The 14,983-nt window shown below is 51.2% G+C and overlaps 1 long non-coding RNA gene across 2 annotated transcripts; it reads right to left on the minus strand.

Annotated features, from left to right (window-relative positions):
* Window positions 1–9,487: 9,487 nt before the first annotated feature.
* LOC123943910 lies at window positions 9,488–14,826 on the minus strand. Of its 2 annotated transcripts, XR_006818701.1 has the most exons (4): window positions 13,766–14,826; window positions 12,039–12,150; window positions 11,508–11,650; window positions 9,488–10,494 (listed from the first exon to the last, which is right to left on the minus strand). It is a non-coding gene; the product is annotated as an uncharacterized LOC123943910 (long non-coding RNA). The 2 variants fall into 2 exon arrangements; XR_006818700.1 differs by lacking the exon at window positions 13,766–14,826 and having other exon boundaries at window positions 12,039–12,518.
* Between the last annotated feature and the right edge of the window lie 157 nt (window positions 14,827–14,983).

Below are 14,983 nucleotides of genomic sequence, written 5' to 3' on the forward strand. Positions count from 1 at the left end.
TTAGAGCCAGAGTAACTTGGTAGCCATAAGAGGAAATTCTGACTGTCGGGGTCTCTAAATAACACGGCAACCAAGCCCAACACCAGCATTCTTTGAAACAGCCCCCTGCCCCTCGACGAAGGAAGGAATGCCCGTTGGGAGCGTTGGGACGGATGCTGGTGTCCTGGAGGCAGTGTGACCTGATCAGCAGGGCTTCAGACTGGATTTAGAAGGAGAGGGAAACAGATGCCCAGACAGACCTGGGAAGCCAGTTGCTGTGGAGGGCAGGTGGGACTTACACAGCAGAAGCCTCCCCGTGTACCCGGGAAAGGGATTTGTAAGAGGGCCGTAAAGGATGGGTGTGGCCCAGGCTGCCTACACAGCAATACCCGCTTCTCCAGCAGTGATGTGATTTGAGGTTGTGATAGAGGTTCACAAAGATCAGGGGAGTTGGTGTGATAAGAACTCAGGGCAGGAGCACAGGGATTAAAAAGAGCAAACTTTTTTTTTTTATGATCACTTAGAAGGGAAAGTGGAATAGGGCTCCGGGTGTGTAAAGCCCGCTGTGGATTGAGGGCGATGCACCGGGTCCTGGGGATGGGACGGTGTTTGAGACAGACACGATTCCTGCCCTCACGGAGCCTGCAGTCTAGTGGGGAGCGTGTAGGAAGGATTGAGAGGAGGTTCTTGTGAGCTAGGGAGTGATTAGGGATGAAGCTAGGGCGATAAGAAGGGGCTCAGAGGCCATATAAAGGAATTTAGACCTTATCTGGTATCGAAGGACACAATGGAAGGATTTTATATTCTTTTTTTTTAAAGGTTTTTTTTAAATGTATTTATTTGACAGAGAGAGATCACGAGCAGGCAGGCAGAGAGAGAGAGAGAAGGAAGAAGGCTCCCCGCTGAGCAGAGTAGCCCGATGCCGGACTCGATCCCAGGACCCTGAGATCATGACCTGAGCCGAAGGCAGAGGCTTTAACCCACTTAGTACGCAGGCGCCCCAGGATTTTATATTCTATAACTGAAGGAGGGACATCGTCAAATTTAATGGGCAGTAAGAATTGAGTTTGCAGAGCCTGGAAACTAAGACAGAAATCTAGGCAAGAAAGGATCACGATGTGGATCAAGGTGGGGATGGAGTCAATGACAGCAATCAGAGCGGGCAAAACCCACAGTAACCGGAAATAGGGGTGGGAAAGGAAGACAGCTGAGATGATACCAAAACTTCGGGCTCTGGCTTCTGGACAGCGAGCGGGAACGTGGGAGGAGGTTCTGGCTTTGTGGGCTGGGGGTCAGGAAGGAAACTGAGCTCAGATGCGGACGTGTTGAGTAGAGGAGGCCTGGGATCCCTCGGATCCCAGCGAACAACGGATGTGGGGAGAGAGGGTGCTGGTGTTCCAGACCCGGACGCTGAAGTCGTCCGGCGAGACGTCCCACAATGAAATCCTACATGGGCACCTCGGTCCGGGGTACACAGTGGTGTGGGTATGAATGTTGACATGAGTCCCATCCAGACTCATTCCTCAACAACGTCTTCTTTTTTTAAATAAATAGATGTACATGGGTTCAGTTCCAGTCTGCCAAATTGAGAACATCATCGCCTTCTTGGGGGACATGGGAACGCGTCAAGATCTGAACGCAGAAGCGGAAGGTCCAGTAACACATCCGCAGAAGGTGATGTTACTGTAAACACTGAAGTCCTAATCACTGATTTAGGAATTGTTGACCTTAAACGTGTATTTCCCTGAGGTTTCCTATTTCTTTTGCATCGATCCAGGCAGAAGGGAGACTTTTCCTGGGCGCTCACACTCAGGTGGGTTTGTGGAGTGCCCCGTCTCAGAACTGCTGGTCTGTGGCTGAGGTCCCACGCTATAAAGACAGATAGACAAACAGTGCTCGGGTCAAGAAATCTTCTTGACTTGTCAGAACTCGTAGGAATGCATCTCGCTGTCCCCTGGGTTTACGCTGTATCTCAGATATTTGCGAGATGCAAATTATGTGACCTGCCTGTTTGCATAAGAGGTCCCTGCCAGGCTTCGGGGCGAATCTGACACAAGCATCCCATAATTACAGGAGAGCTCTGGGGACTGGCTTCAATTAACCAAGCCGCTTCTCGGTTATCATTATATTATCCATATTTATAGCATTTGACATTTTCGCAGTGCTCTTTAATCATATTGTATGTGGGTTGCCTTCATCTAAATCTTTCAACATACTCGGGATACCAGATGTTCCTGTTCTCTGGCTCTTCCAGATGGAGGAACAGAGCATGGACCAGTGCTCTAAGGAGAGCACCTGCGAGTTACATCCCCAGGTCACCTGGGCAGCTTTGTGGTGGTTAAGCTCTCAAACCCAGGCAAAGATCCATTGGGCAAGGTTTTGTAGGGTAATGGGACACTGAGACTCTAGCCTCATGGCAGAAACATACCGTCTTCAGCTCCGAGTTCTGAGGACTGGACTTGCCCAACCAGAGCACTGGAACATCTGGAACCTACAGTCTTGGCTCCCACCAGCACATCAAGACAAGAGGGGTCACAAGGCTTCCCCTCTCCTTTATGCTGAGCGAGCTCTGGTGCCTTTGGTCCTTTGTCCCCTGGGTCTAAGAGCTCTCTAGTCCGTCCTGGGTCTCCCACATCTCCCGACTGGACAGTGGGGCTCGGGGCAGGGAAGGGAGGGTTGTCTGCATCTGAAACAAGAATGTAGGATCCCACCATCTCCCCCCGCGGAGCCCCCCCACAGACTGAGCATGGACCCTGACTGCAGAGACTCGGGCGGAGCTGTGTTCATGAACGGACACAGTCACCACTCTGACCGGCAGCAGCCCCACGGAGGTAGGGTGGGGTCCCAGCAGCTCTTGGAGTCACGTGCAGTTCAACGGGCACAGCAAGGCGCGTGGATACAAGATGTTCTCTGCCCAGCCGTCCCCTGAATCTACAGCAGGATCCGTAGGGAAGGGACACCCCCCGCCCTTCCCTATCCGACTGGAGAGCACAAGCGCCCCTCTCAAGTCTCCCGAGATTTCCTTCTCTCACTGCAACGCATCCGTCGCATCCCCAGGTTCGCCGGTCTGGTTATTACGTGGATGCGCGGCTGGATTTGTTAGAAATGTTTTCGGCACTGACTGTGGAACCAACCCAATGTTAAATCGTGCACTGTTTTTGTTGTTTTTGTTTTTGTTTTCCCCTTCTGATGAACGTGATGCTTAGGTTTTGCTTTTTTAAATTTGATGAGTAATTTCGAAGACGAAGAACCTGTCCTGAGATTTCCTCGTGAAGCTCGGGGTTTGATCAAGCGTGGCAGTCTGGTTCGGTCAACGTCATGACTCAGCCAAGTTCTGTCTTGATGACTGGCTTTCTGGAGCCTCAGCCCGGTCCTCGCAGCTGCCCAGCCCGCGGTCCCACACGGTCACATTCCAGCGATGCTCCAGGCCTCAGCTCCCCGTGTTAGCCCTTCCGGCCTGGCCCCTGCTGTCCTCTGGGCATAGAACCATGCGTGTAGCTCAAGGACCCACTGGAGAACCCTCCAGCTTCCCCGCTCATCCTCTTCAAGCCTTCACCTTCCCGCTCTCATTTATCACCGGGCGACCCGTGGTCTCAGGTCAATGCCAGTCCTCTCTTCGTGCTTTTGATTCTCTCCTGTCCTCCCTCTGCTCTCGCTCTCTCAGCCTCCCCTCTGGTATCTTCTGTGTTTCCTGTGTCCTTCCTCCCTGCCTGCAGAAAGACCAAGCCTCCTCTGCCTCAGAAGAGAAACCCTTTCCCCCAAACCCAAAATAGAGCCCCGTGTCTCTCTACTACTCACCATCGGTGGTTCGAAACCACATCCGACCCCTGGGTGTGAGCAGAGCAGAGTCCCACCAGAATTCATGATCACTCAGAACCTCAGAATGTGCCCTGGCTCCGAAAGAGAGCCTTTGAAGAATTAATTAGTTAAGCATCTCCAGATAAAATCATCATGGATTTAAGGTTAGGTCAACGGCGGGCTCTGACTCTCGTCAGCTCCTGTTGGTGTGCGGCGATGGCCTCCCACCCACTCTGCCTTCCTCGTCCCTGGCTGACCCCTCCTTCCCGCTGCGGCTCCTGGTACACTTCTAAAATACAGGCTACTTCTCTGATGCAAAGTCCCAGATGGTTCCTCACTGTCTGGCCCTGCCATTTTCTAATTCCTCCATAATTTAGGCCCAATATGTATGATCTCGTTTTGTGTTATACCTCTTAACCCCACCTGCGTGCCCCCTAGAGCTGTTTCCCAACCTTTGTGCCGTTATTGTCCCCCTCCCCAAATCTTTTTAGACATTTTTTCCCCCTGATTATTGCACCCAGGAAATTTTAATAGCACAAGTACGCATTTGTCATATTCTGGGCCCCTCTTGAGAGCCGCAAAGCACTGGGATGTCTAAAGTTGTCTTGCCCCCAAAGCCAACTTTCCCATCCTTGCAGGCGAGATCACTCCGTGTCCAGGACGGAGAACACAGGAGCCAGGGCGAATCCGAACCAGAGTCGGATTTCTTCCCTGAGACGCACCTGCCGTGTGACCACTGAGAAGCTGTTGGAACCCCCGGTCCTCAGAGGTCCCCGCGCAGGCAGAGCGGCCTTCCTGGCGCACACCTCCCCCACCATCAGCCCATTCCCGTCTCCCTCCCTTTCGCGGGCCGGTGCCAAGAGCACTACCCTGTCCACTTCCTACAGGCTTATCTCTGTCTCAGAGACGCAGTCTGCTTCCTCGGGACACCGAGCGGACAATGTCCTATTTACTGCCTGGCACCGGGGTGGGGCTCCACGGGTGGCAATTCTCTCCCCCGGAATCTGGCCGGCGTCCTGCCTGCCGCTGACACGGCCTGTCCCTACACGCTCTGAACCCCGTCTCCGGCTCCGGAGGGACTCCGTCTGCCGAGCCCTTCCCTGGGGTGGAGCGCGAGCACGCCCGGGCGCCCCTAGCCTGTCCTGTTTGCCTGCACCAGCGCGTCCCCCGCGCCTGCACGGACGGGGAACAGCATGGGTGCTGAGTGAACAGACGCGTTCTGCCTGCCTCCCGGGATGGCGCCCTGCGGTCAGGGGCTGGGCCCACCCTCCTGGGGCGCCTTCCAGGTTACAGAACGGGCATCGTCTCTGCGTTCCGAGTCCCACCCCCACGCTTTCTCTTCTGTCCCACCAAACCCGTGTATCTGAGCAGCACCACGCTAGGGTTTGATGAGAGGTCACGGCGTGGAAGGCTTTGAACGCTCCTACTTCATACCTGGCTGGTGGCCAATTACTTCCAACGCTTCGGGAACAAGGCAGGGTCAAGAGCAAGAAGGTAGCGTTGGATTTAGCCAAGGGAGAGTCACGTGACCAGTGGTCTTGAAGGAAAGTGGCTGCCAGAGGCCGTGGCAGGGACTCCCAACCGAAACTGGAATTTCCTGGGGGAGTTTCACCCGCGAACTCCTGGGTCCTGCCCCCAGAGATTGTGATTATCGCTCTGGGGTGTGCCCTGGGCTCTGGAAGTTTAAAGAAATACTCAGAGTTTTAATGGGTCGTCAGGTCTGAGAACCACCGGGCTGTGGATGAAGTGGAGGTCGTGAGTGTGGACCGCTCTTCCCAAAAGCCTGGCAGGGAAGGGACACAGGCACAGAAGCCTGAGGGACAGGAGGGTGCCAGGAAGGTGAGGGTTGGTTGGTTTGTTTGTTTACAAGGTGGGGAACCTTGGAAATCCTTGTCAGCTAAAGGAAAGACTCCAGGGCACGGTAGAGATGAAAGCTGATAGTGTGAGAAGTTTCTAGAATAATCCTGGAGGGGACGGGTCAGGGGCAGTAGTGGGGGAATGTGTCTTAGGAGGAGAAAACACCTATTCTTTGTAGTGTACTCTCTTCTTAGAACGACCCCTTGTTCCTTCCAGGCCAGCTCGGAGCAGGTGTCTACCGCCAACCCCACACGGGAGCGAATCATTCTGTATTCTTGGAGCACTTTCGACATTTCTCCTGTCATGGTTATCATGAGAGTTATATAACATCCACACGAGACATTTCTGTCAGAACCTTAGCCTCATTCAACTTTGTGACCTCTTTGGACGTTCCGCGCAGTTCCTGGAAAATACTCTATTTATTTAAGTGGATTACACCCTACCTTTTCACAGAAGTGATTTCAGAAAGCTCACAGGGGTATGGAAATTTTAAGTTAGCATAAAAGCAGGGGTTTAAAAATAAAGGGAAAAAAGAAAACAGAGAGGCCAAAGAACAGAATACAAAAGAAGCCATACTTGCAAAAGATCACCCACACGCCATCTTCGGGAAGGGCAGCCTATGGCTCTGAGCTTTCTGGTCCAGCCAGTGTGGAAGGATGGAATGTGGACCGTGACACAGTGGTGGTTGGAAGTGAGTGGATGACAGAGGGACGACTCGCCCTTCTTGTCCTTTTGGCATCCAGCTTCCGTGCAGACCTCTCCCAATGGGTTCCATAAAGACGATTTTCAGTGTCTTGATGACAGATATCCTGGTCCCCGTTGTCTAGGATACACGGCACATCGCTCCAAAGCTTGGGGGTCAAGACGATTTCTCCCCTTGTTCCCGCGGGCTGACGGGCTTAGCTAGGCGGTTCCCAGGTGCCGTCCTTCTCAAGGCTGAGTCAGCTGGCGGCTAGGGTTGCCACGGAGCGCGTCCGCCTCCCGGCCCGGGGTTGCAGGGGCTGGGGGTACTCTGACGTCTCTCTCCTTGCAGATAACGTGAGTTTCCTCCCAGCATGGCAGCCAGCTTTCCCCAAAAGAAACGCATCCCGAGGGTCGGACAGAAGCTGGGAGGCTTCTTGGAACCCAGCGTGGGAAGTCTGGCAGAATCACGCCTACCGTGTTCTGCTCCTCGGAGCAAACACAGGAGAACCTGAATTCAAGGCAGTGGAGGGGCAGAATGCGTCTCTGTGCTGGGAAGCCGGAACCCGGGGATCAGATCAAGAACACGCGGATTATGACCGGCCGAGGGGGGCTCGGCATCTGGGTTCCCCACTCTGGGGACTGAAAACCAGGGTCATTTTGACTGAAGGCGTAGTTTCAATACATCCACACCAAGGACGTAAAGTCACAAGACTTATCAGTCCTGAAGCCCAGGACTGGGGTGGGGGAAGGGTGCAGTAAGCTATTTCTGAGGGGCTGGGTTTCGAGCCTGCACAAGTGTTTGCCTTTCTGACCTTTGAGCTTGTATCAGTTTACAAGGCACTTCTTTCCTAAGAGGTACGGTCACTGCCTTCTACAGATGGGGTAACCAGAGGTCAGAGAAGTAATCTGCCCAAGGTGGTAACGTCTGGACTCTAATCCGGTCCGTCCCACGCTCTACCCTGAGCTACTGCACTGAACCAAGCTATCCCCCACTCTACTACACTCAACCACAGAGAAGCAGTTTTTTAAAAAGGACGAGATCTGGATCTCCCAGCTCTTTCCTGCATTGAACGGGTGCTCGATAACGTTTTGTGGACCATTTGGTCGAACCAGGGAAGGGACCCAGCAAAGTGGGCATGGCAGAGGGACTACAAGGGTGGTGGAGGCTGCGTGAGAAGGAGCCCGCAAGAATGCGATAGACCTGAGCTACCGTCCATTAGGCCATCCTGGGCGGTCCGATGTGGGGGGGGCAACCAGAGAATGTGGAAGAGGTTCAGTGGGATGGAAGGAAGGGGGGCAGAAGAAGAGGCACTTGCAGGCAGGGAAGGAAGTTCACCCTCCAGCCATGACAGAGTGCCAGGCGCGGACAAGGTCCAGCGGATGACGACGTTTGTGAGCAGTTCCGTGGAGAAGCAGGAAGAGATCAGGAGACATGGGCCAACAGAGGACTGTGAGTCCTGGCTCTTCCTCCAAACTGCAGCCGCAGTCACGGAGACCCAGCTTCATCATCAGGGAAAGGAAGTCAGAGAAGGGTGGAGAGGGAGGGAGGAAGCCCGTGCAGAGAAACACCGCAGACAGGAAGTGCATTCCTGGGCTGGGCACACGTACCAGCCCCAAGAAAGGTCCTACGATCAGATAACGCAGACACCGAAGCAGAGAGAAGAAAAACAGGTCCTCTGGGATCTCATCTCTCCTTGCATTTGTGGCAGGAACCACACATTCCTGGTGCATAGTAGGTCTTAGCCAAGCTCCGCTGACCTCAGCTGTCATAACAGCATCTTACTCCCAAGTGAGTGGAACGTTTACTCAATCTTTGGGATGTTAACTTCTGAAGGATCTTGGAACATCTTCATTACTCTGGAGCACTTTCTTTCCTCTTCCTTTCTCCTGTTTGGCTTAAAATGACCTTCATTATCCCCACCTAATTATAAAAATAGGACATGCCTAGAACTTACAGAATGTACACACCAGAAATGAACAATCAACCAAATTAAAAAAAAAAAAAAACAACTCTGTAATCTCACTGGCCAGGGACAGATTCACCCCCCCCCCACCACCACCCAAGCTTAAACTTTTAAAGTATATTTACATGGGGTTGTACCTATTTTGTGCTCTGTGTTTATCCAGCTCATTACAGATGTTTTCCTATGATACTAAACGCAGTCCCTCAATTTCTGTTCTAACGACGGACGTTGGTCCTTCGTCCGAACGTGTTATCACTTACTTTAGGCTTTGATGCTCTCCGTGTTTTTTTCTTGGCTGTTATAAACTAGGCTGTCATAAACATCCTACTGTTTAAAAGTCTATGTTCAAAACAAGTTATTTCCTTAGGCTACATTCCAAGCAGAATTTCTTGACTATAGATGTGGTATGCTTTCAAGTCCTCCGGTATGTATTGTCAAGTTTCCTTCTAGAAAGCCCATCGATGAACACGCCCGCCAGAAGGCTGTAGACCAGAGCACTTGCTTTTCCACACCACGTCCCACAGAGTTCCGGGTAGTTGACCTCCTTCAAAAGTTTTTTTGGATCAACTGAAGAAGGTTAATGTATGTATTTAAAATATGCTGTTTAAAAACTAAGGAATCTAGGGGTGCCTGGGTGGCTCAGTAGGTTAAGCGTCTGCCTTCGGCTCTGGTCATGATCCCAGGGTCCTGGGATCAAGCCCCGCATGGAGCTCTCTGCTCAGCAGGAGTCTGCTTCCTCCCTTCTCATTCTCTCTCTGCCCCTCCCCCATGCGTGCATTCTCAAATAAATAAATAAAATTGAAAAAGCTAAGGAGATTAATCCTTTTTTCTTATAGTGCCTATGATCACTATAATAAAATTCTTTTTTTAAAAAAGATTTTATTTATTTATTTGACAGAGAGAGAGAGATAGATCACAAGTAGGCAGAGAGGCAGGCAGAGAGAGAGAGGCAGAAGCAGGCTCCCCGCTGAGCAGGGAGCCCAATGCGGGGCTCGATCCCAGGACCCTAGGATCATGACCTAAGCCGAAGGCAGAGGCTTAACCCACTGAGCCACCCAGGCGCCCCTGATCACTGTAATAAAATTCTTGTCCATGCATTTTGCCCCTTTTCCCTGTTGGTTTTTTGTGTTTTTTAAAGTTAATTTTTTTTTTTTTTAAACAGGCTCCATGCCTAGTGCGGGGCTCCCCCAGTGTACGGCTTGAACTCCAGACCTTGAGATCGTGACCTGAGATGAGATTGAGAGTTGGACGCTTAACTGACTAAGCCACCTGGGTGCTCCGGGGTCTTTTATTTTAAATGAACTTAGAGCAAATATTTTTGCCTAGTTCTTCAGAATTCTGAAGATTAGAGGGTGTACATTTTTTAGTGTGGAGAATCTCAAACTTTCGTCTAAAGTACAGAATAACACATCACAGCCTTACGTGCCCATCAACTCATCACTGAAATGCCTTAATTATCAAATCACACTCATCAGCTTCCCTTCACATGTATCTCCCCTCCTCTCCTCTTCCCCAGAGGACTTTTTTACAGGATATCTCCCACAACACATCATTTGTAGATGTTTCTGTATTTAGAAGACTGAAAACTCATGTAGTCAAATCACTGATCTTTTTTTTTCTTTTGTGGTTTCTGCCTTTGATATTATGCTCAAAATACATAAATTTTCATTTCTATTTTCCGCTTGTCCTTCGATGTCATTAAGAACATCCTTGAGGGGGCGCCTGGGTGGCTCAGTGGGTTAAGCCTCTGCCTTCGGCTCAGGTCATGATCTCAGGGTCCTGGGGTCGAGCCCCGCATCGGGCTCTCTGCTCCGCAGGGAGCCTGCTTCCCCCTCTCTCTCTCTGCCTGCTTCTCTGCCTGCGTGTGGTCTCTCTCTCTGTCAAACAAATAAATAAAATCTTAAAAAAAAAAATCCTTGAGTTTTTTGATGCATCAGAATTGAATTTTATCTTTTTTTTCCAAATATTTAACCAATGATTGAATGAATTAGTATATCCACACTGATCTATCAACTTAATTGTACAGTAAATACTTATAAACAGTAAGTCATTTTGTTTTCCCTCTGCGTGGTCTTATGCTGGTATTACTTTTCTTTTTTGGTGTTACTATTTTTTAAAGTATATTTTCAGTATTTGTTGTTATCAAGTCCCTGGAATAACACCATGGATGAATCATTCATGTACACTGATTAATGTGTAGCTATCCACAATTCTGAAAAACAAACAAACAAACAAAACACCCTTAAGATTAATGCCATGATATTATCACTTTAAAATTAGATTTGCAAGCGCCGCATGTAACAGGCCAGTCCCACTTTCTACTTTAAATAAAAAGACTACTTGCTTAATGTCGTCTATGACATCTTTGCGTATTTTTAAAAAGGGATTAGAACTTGGGAGCACTGGAATTCCAACCAGTTGACACAGATGTTTTGAGCTCTCTGGTGTGGCAGGACACAATGTTTGGTGCTGACTACACAGGGTGGAACCCCAAGGACTCAGCTCCTGTCTTAGGTAGTTGACCTAGGCCCAGTAGTGTGAGCCATTTCAGCGGTGCCGGGGACCCCGTTAGGGATCCAGGAGTAGGCTAAAGGTGGGACCAATACCAACGGCAGGTTTGAAGACACAGTCACCCAGGCAACAGACGGAACTGGGACAACACGTATCTGTGGATGGACGGTGTTTTCTTTCTTTGAGTCTTATCTCTGGCAGTTTGCTTTCTGGGCATTCCCTGGCTCGATGAGCTCTCTCCCCAGCTGGATTCCAGTAACCTCATTTACAACACTTTTGATAAGAGCCTTCAGGCTGAAAAGGGTTCTGGGAAAAGATATTTTGCCTCCAAAAGCTCTCCACGGAACGGCAAGCCCCTTCCCCTAATGAACACGGCATAGGTTCCCTGGAACTCAAAGTGTCATTTATGCTATTTTTTCCCCCAAATTATAAGCTTCCCCCGCCCCCACATTTCAGATGTGTTGGTTTAGTAGATCTCCTCCAAACTCTATCCCACATTTCGTCATATTTTAGTATTTCTCTGGGACATAAGCGGGATCTAAGCGTAACTGCTCGCTGTTGAACGACACGGTGCTCTTTGTCCTCACTGAGGAAGCAGGTGAGAGCAACGTAAGATCTTTTGCTTTTAGTTTCTGAAGCGGATCCTAATCACTACCTCAGGCGACAGGTAACAAAATATCCAACTACAACGACAAAGGGGTTTCTTTTTCTCACCTAACGAGAAGTCCAGACAAAGGCAGCCTGGGCGGCTGTTCAGCATTGCGGGGAAGGCTCAGAGTCTCACCTCCTGTCCACCATCTTCAGCTACGAAATTCGCTCTCATGGTTGCAAGATTGCTGCTGTGGCTCCAATAATTCCTGCAAGCCGAGGGGGCAAGCATTCCAGATGAGTCTGGCTCTGTTCAGTCCTTCCCCCACAAAGTTCTCCACTTAGAGACTATTGGCCGGAACCTGGGCCATTCTCACAGCGGGGGAGGGGAAGACTGTGTCTCTGAACTGGGAACATTGTCACCCAGAACAAAACCCCAGCTCTGTGAGTTAGCCAGACTGCGGTGGGGGTGGGGAGGGATGCCAGAGCTCCTTAGCCGGAGGACAGGCACAGGCTAGAAACACACTGTGATGGGTGTTGGCTACGATTGCTCTTACCTTCCTCAAAGCCTGTACTCTGACAGCAGGAACACACAAGCCAGAAGACGGCTTGTCTCTCGGCGCACTCATCATATCACCCACTCATTCTTTAACTTACCGAGTTAATTAATATTTACGGAGCATTTTCTCTCTGCCAGGCATAGGATGGGAGACGGGGAGCAGTGGCGACCACAATAAGCACGATCCTTGCCTTCACAGGGCATCCACTCCTAAATTAAAACAGGCTATATATTTTAGATTTCTTTTACTGTCCATTTGAACAACTAGATTCACTTTTTAAGCATGAGTATCCTTCGCTTATGACCAATAAAAAATGATCATTCTCCTCTACACGGTTGACACAGTTTCACTTTTATAAACTGAGTTAGATCTTGAGCGACTCGACGTCAGGCAGATTAAAACAGAAGAAAAGTTCAGGAAAAGTTGGGCGTGAAAAGGGCCAATTAAATAACAAACCTACACATTCAGCGACAGGGAATATTGTTCAGGTGACCGGTCCTGGCTGCTTTAGGAGGATGCATTCTTTTTTATTTATTTATTTGACAGAGAGATAGCACAACTAGGCAGAGAGGCAGGCAGAGAGAGAGGAGGAAGCAGGCTCCCCGCCGAGCAGAGAGCCTGATGTGGGGCTCAATCCCAGGACCCTGGGATCATGACCTGAGCAGAAGGCAGAGGCTTTAACCCACCAAGCCACCCAGGCGCCCCAGGAGGATGCATTCTTGAGGCTTCTTGAGGGCAGGGGACTGGGTCTCGGCCCCCTTTGGGATCCCCAGACCAGCTCTCCTTAGCTTTTATGGGGAGTTGATTTTTTTTTTCTTTAGAGGCATGTGAAAAACTGTTCTGAAGCTTCTCCCAAGGCTCTAATTAGATTGTAAGGTATTCGAGAGAAGGGATTGTTTTACTCATCTTTGTAACTGCTGCATAAAAAATCTTGGGTGTTATAAGCACAAAAAACATTACATACATATACACGAGAATTGAATACAAGAAACTAAGTACATACCTAAGGAAGTACACAGAAGCTTACTGAGTTATAAACCTTTTTAAAGAAGGGAACCCTGGGCGCCTGGGTGGCTCCATGGGTTAAAGCCTCTGCCTTCGGCTCAGGTCATGATCCCGGGGTCCTGGGATCGAGCCCCACATTGGGCTCTCTGCTCTGCAGGGAGCCTGCTTCCTCCTCTCTCTCTGCCTGCCTCTCTGCCTAGTTGTGATTTCTCTGTCAAATAAATTAAATACTAAAAAAAAAAAAAAAAAAGAGGGGAACCCAATCTTATGAAGCTAAAATTCTGGTTTTAGGTAAAACTTCACCAAGGGTGAGTTGCTTTAGCATACACTCAGAGATGCTTTGTCTGAAAGATTTACCAACCAGGTTTCCTCTAAGTTTTTGGATCATTCCGAAACGACCGAGATTGTTTCCGTGAAGAAATGGTCTCTTAAAGCCAGGTCCTGAAGGTTATTGTGATCTGAAGAGCAAATTCATCTAGATGAGGGTGCTCAGAAACACTCCTCCTTTAAAAGCCACAGCAAGGGAGCGCCTGGGTGGCTCAGTGGGATAGAGCCTCTGCCTTCAGCTCGGGTTGTGATCCCCGGGTCCTGGGATGGAACACCTTGAGTCCCGCTTCAGGCTCTTTGCTCAGTGAGGCGGGGGGGGGGGGGCCCTGCTATCCCCTGTCCCCTGCCTACTTGTGATCTCTGTCTGTCAAATAAATAAATAAAATCTTTTAAAAAAATAAATAAAAGCCACAGCAAAAGTTAACATTCTCAGGACGGCTGTCACTTAGAACAACCCGCCCAGCCAGGCAATGTTGCCGCCCTGTCTCTCACTGTCCTGTCCTGCCGCAGCCCGGGAAGGGGATCTCCTCTCAGCTCCTGAAAGGGAGTTCAGCTGCCAAATCAGGAGGCAAGTTCAGCTGCCGAATCAGGAGGCAAAAAGGAAATATAGAAGGCTCAGGGACATGGGCACCAGAATATGGTCGGTTTCAGACACTGGGATTTATACTTGAAAAAAGAAAAGTCACTTAAAGGTGAATGCCAGGATTACAGTGGATTTGAGTCATTATAAGAAATCTTTCATGATGGAGATCACTTAAAAGTCTTGGACCCAAGACAAGTCTAGAGAAACTAGCCCTGTGTTGGACACTAGGAAGTCCGCCGCTCGCGGGACCACAGAGGACAACCTCGCACCGTACACGCGGAGGAGCGACCCTGTCTACTCCTGCAGACACAGGGACGCCCTAAAGGCCCAATCACGCGCCGGGGAAGGTAACATGGTTGCTCCATGTGCAGAAACGGCCTCCTGTAACGGGGACCTCCTGCGCGGACTGTTCGTTCCTCAAGTAGCGGCACCCGACGGTGCTGAGACGTGAGGAAGGGCCGGTTCAGAAAGCGCAGACCCCCAAACCGAGTATTTCCCGTGTGTGTCCACGCTCCTCCACCTATTAATGTGACCTTCCGTCAATCCCCAAGAACCCCCATCCGCGACCGCACTTGGATTTGGGGAAGGGAGAGAGGAGCGATGCGGAGGGATGCGCTCGGCCCTTGCACTGTCCCTTCCGGGGATCGGCCCAGCTGCCCCTGTACAGACCCCGAAAGGAGGCAGGAGCGTCCTGGGGACACGCGGCTCCTCTGGGGCCTTGTGCGTCCCGGGGACGGGCGCGCGCTCCCCGGGCCGGGCAGGTGCCCGCGTCCCCTCCACGCTCCCTCGTGGGGTCGGCCCAGCTGCGGGTGTGCAGGCCTGGGAGCAGGGGCGTCCAGGGGACACGCGGCTCCTCTGGGGCCCTGTGCGTCCCGGGGACGGGTGCGCGCTCCCCGGGCCGGGCAGGTGCCCGCGTCCTCTCCACGGTCCCTCGTGGGGTCCGCCCAGCTGCGGGTGTGCAGGCCTGGGAGCAGGGGCGTCCAGGGGACACGCGGCTCCTCTGGGGCCCTGTGCGTCCCGGGGACGGGTGCGCGCTCCCCGGGCCGGGCAGGTGCCCGCGTCCCCTCCACGCTCCCTCGTGGGGTCGGCCCAGCTGCGGGTGTGCAGGCCTGGGAGCAGGGGCGTCC

Source organism: Meles meles, chromosome 6 (assembly GCF_922984935.1).
Source record: "Meles meles chromosome 6, mMelMel3.1 paternal haplotype, whole genome shotgun sequence".
Lineage (NCBI taxonomy): Eukaryota > Metazoa > Chordata > Mammalia > Carnivora > Mustelidae > Meles > Meles meles.